Genomic DNA, 4263 nt, shown 5'->3' on the forward strand with positions numbered 1-4263 from the left:
TTTTTCCATTTAGGTCAAGTTCACAAGCTCACCACCTCCGGCAGGCTGAATCTGATCCACAGCAATCGTTGTCTGATATCCTACGTGAATGCTGTTAGGGCATTTTCAGTTCACTGTTCTCCTAAAGGCCACTTCACACCTTCTTGCTGCCTGCCAGGCCTGGAGGCATTTGAGTTCATGATCTTTGCAGGCGATGTCTTGGTACTTCCAGCAAATTGGAGAGTAGCCTGAATACAGCTGAATTTCAAGAGCAATAATTCAGCCACCTGTGCAAAAATGATTACAGGAGAGAAGAAACCTTCAGTGGGGCCTGGTATACTTACCCAGTAAGGGATGAGGGGCCCTGAAGACTCAGATCCACTAGTTTGAAGGTAAATCATCCCCCCAGGTTCACTGAGAGGCAAACTAATAATTACAGACTTGCCTTCTAGAAGACGTCATAACATAAGTGCTGAGAAAGTGGCGTAGGCCCAGCCGTTTTCGCCCCAGGTGTCTTCCCAACTCAGACACCAAACTCCTGAGCAAGAGGCACATCTATGGACCCCAGCCCCACCACTGCTCTCAAGAACTGCCACGCTGAGCCTAGTAACATGAGAAATAATAGAATGAGAATTGCTGTTTGGGGTCAGTTAGCTGGGGAGACAGGATGCAGCAAGAGACATGCAGCAACTGCTGCACCTCGATGTCCAAGGGCACGTGCACCAGAGGGTCCCAGTGGGCCTAGTGCCACCCTGACTGCCCTCAGGACCAGAGGAGAAGGAGGTGCAGGGCGAAGGAAGAAGCAGGAAACAGTTTTTGCAGAGTGGGCTGCAGCAAGGTCTGGTGACATCTTGGCCAGCAGGGGCTGTTACAAACCATTTGGAAGAAGCCCACGGGGACACATGCACTGGCTTCTCCGAGAGGTACGTAACTAGCAGGGACCTGGAGCTGTGGAACCCTGAGGCAACTGCCACCAGACCACAAGGTCCAGGCACCGGCTGAACTTCTTAGGTCCCACAATTATAAGAACTTGAATTAAACCAAGTTGCCTTGCTCAAAATCCATCCCTGTCTCCTATTATTTATAGGAGAATCCCAAACGCTCTTAAGTGCACTTAAGACCCTTCCCAGGAGTTTCCTGGCTCTAAGGAAAAGTGAGTCCCTGCCGCTCGTCTAACTCCCAGGGGGGCCGGCAATCCCCGCCATTCTTAGCTGCCTCATGCCAATCTCTGCCTTTGTCTCCACCTGGCCTTCTTAGAAGGACACCAGCCACTCTAATTCAGTGTGACCTCATTCTAACTAATTACATCTACAAAGACACTACAAGACCTACCAAACAAGGTCACATCTGAGGTTCTGGGTGGACAAGAATTTGGAGGTGGCACTGAGGTGGGAAGCCCCATGAAAAAGACCAGCAGGACCCCCAGGCAGGGCCATTACTCTCCTGCCAGCACCATCCAGTTCCCTGGCCCAGCGGCATTATCTCGCTTTTTGCCTCTGAAACAGCTTACTTCTAGGAAAGCGGAACTTACCCCTGAGATTCCATCAGTTCCCTGAGCTAAATCCTAATTGGTCCATTTCCCTCACTCCTGATTGGTCCGTTTCTACAAAGCTTATTCCTAATTAGTCACCTTTGTTATATCTTATTTGCATATGATGTTGCAAAATGTTGCAAAGTCTAGACTGGTAGCTTATAAAAGGCTGTGTAAACCTATAGACAGGGTCCAGGGCTTGGAATGTTAACTCCTCTGGGCCCGCTGGCGTAACAAGCCTTAGTTCTCCAACTCTCCAAGTGCTGCGTGGTCTCTCGCCCAGATCCAGGTTGCTGTCACAACTGAGCATAACACTGAGCTGTAACACACTTTGCTGCAACAGCACTACTTAACCCAGGCCACTAAGGTAGACTCCTCGCTGTGCTCTTCCATATCATTCTTCTTTCAAAGTGCTTAAAGTCTTCAATAAAAAAACAAAACCAAAAAAACCCGAAGTGCTTGAAGTGTAGGGTGTATCTCCTGTGTACCTCCTTCACAATACTCATCACATCACAGATGTTTGCATCCATCTATACATTCGTGTGTCTCTGACATGGGCAGGGACCAAGTCCTGTATCTCTTTGTACCCCCAGCTCCTTGTGGGCCTGGCCCCCAACAAGCTTGCTAAGTATATTTCAAACTGACTGTGCAGGGGAGCCACTGGCAATGCGTGGCCCAGAAGGACATCATTCCATTTCACACCAAATCCCTGCTTGTGTCCAGTCACTTTTGCCTACCAGGAAAGCCATGGCAGCCAAGGGGGGATCTCCATGTCAGGGTCAGTTCTGGATCTGAACACGGGGGATTTGCATCAGTGCTGTGAACACTCATCTGGGGATATGAGATCCTAGGCTCCATGCCACATGTGATGACAATGCTGCAAAATCACATCCCTGCCCACTGCCCACTTCTCTCCCAGGCCTGATCCCCAAGCTCGGGTGGTGGTGGCAGGGAGCATGGGGGTTACTGCACGGATACCTGGTTCTCTCCACCCAGCTGACATATTTCTACAGACATAGAAAGCAGAGCAGCCCTAACTCAGCAAAGGGAGTCCCAAAGTCAGACACAGCTAATCTGCAGGGTATTTTCAAACGCATAGCCGTGGGTTATTGACAAGAAGGTGCCAGGAAGAAGGCAAGATGGTGGTTTTGCCCAAACCAGGGGCCAGCTCCCTGTGCCATGGGTCTGCAGTCGCTGGATGGACAGAGGTGGCCCTCTGGAATGTGTGTCTCTTTTGCAGCCTAAGATTTGGGCCTGATTTAAACAGGAATGGGTTGTTTTTCAAATAAAAATTACTCAATTCAAAGACTATGTGTGGCTTCTCAAAAGCAGCAACAGCTGAGAAACGCACACTGGTCCGGGATGAAATTCAAGCCGGGCCAACCTAATCGCCATGACGGGGACTTTGGAATGAGGATGAAATGCCTCCGCAGTATCGGACAGACGGCTCTGCCTCTTCCCAAGCCGGCCGGGGCATTCCCCGTGAAAGCCCTTTGATAAGAAGAAGCAGGCTCCTGGGAGGCGAGCCACCCACCACTTTCTGAGGCGCTATTGTCCTGAGATGGGGGATCGCGAGGTGGGGCTCTGGCCCGCGAGCTGCCCTGTCAGGTCCACGGGGCGGCAGCCACACAAAGCTGCTCGTCCTGCAATGGGCCATTCATGGCGGCCTCAAGGTTCCCTGATGGGAGCCCATTGACCCCAGGATAATAGATGAAAGTGTTTTCTCACTTGCCTTCGCCTCCTGACCCCTTGCCACCATTTTTCATGCACCGTCTCCTCTCCAGCCAGACGGAGGAATTCTTCCTCTGATGATAAAGGCTCGATGACCCTCTCCTGTAGCCCATAAGCTGGCTGCTGGCTAGAGGGTTGAGGAAGGAGGGGGAGGTCTCTGCATAATGCACCCCAGCCAGGCAAAGGTCATTTCCTCCCACCCCCACTTCTGCACACACACACACCATGCACACACACCAAATCACAGGAGCTGTACCCCTTAACAAAACTTTAAACTAGTGAATTTGTCCACTTGCTTGCTTCCTGGCTTGTTTAATTGTTTTTTGGGGGTGGGGAGTTGACTTCTGGGGGTGGGGGTGAATCTACCCAGCTCAAGAAGAGTTTCAAGTTCAATGCTCAAAGTGTTGCCCAGTCCCGCTGTCTTCTCAGAAGGATCAAGTCACCAAGCGCGTGGGGGCAGCAGAGCGAGCTGCAGCGTTGGTCCTTGGATGTTACTACCGGAATGATCTCAGACCACCCAGCGAAGCCCAAGCACTCCGCGGAAGCCCCGAGGAGACGTGAGGGACCTGGGTCTCCTGGCCACTTGGCATCACTCCTAAGAGTGGCACCTGCTCTCCAGACTCCACTCCAGGGCTCTGTCCACACCAGGATGCTTGTTTCAAAGGATATTCTCAGAGATGTAACAGGCAGGCAACAATCAGGCCTCAGCAAGGGTGTTTCGTCACAGCTCAACATCACAGAGCCAACACATCCTTCTTTTTGTGGCCCTCAAACTAGAGGCGGTGGCCCTCAGAAAGGAGTGAACCGACAAGAGCTCGGATGAAGAAACAATCAGTGTGGCTGGGCCTGAGGTTCTCAGCCTGCCGGTAGCTCCTCATGTGATAAATGACCCTCCGTTCTGCCTCTTTCTGCTTCATTGCCTCACGCTGCGTGGGCCCTGGACCCTGGGAGACACCAAGACAAGCCAGGAGGCTCTGACCTTTTACCATCTGTGGAAGGCACTCAAAGATCTGTAGGTGTGA

This window comes from Vicugna pacos, chromosome 15 (assembly GCF_048564905.1).
Source record: "Vicugna pacos chromosome 15, VicPac4, whole genome shotgun sequence".
Taxonomy (NCBI): domain Eukaryota; kingdom Metazoa; phylum Chordata; class Mammalia; order Artiodactyla; family Camelidae; genus Vicugna; species Vicugna pacos.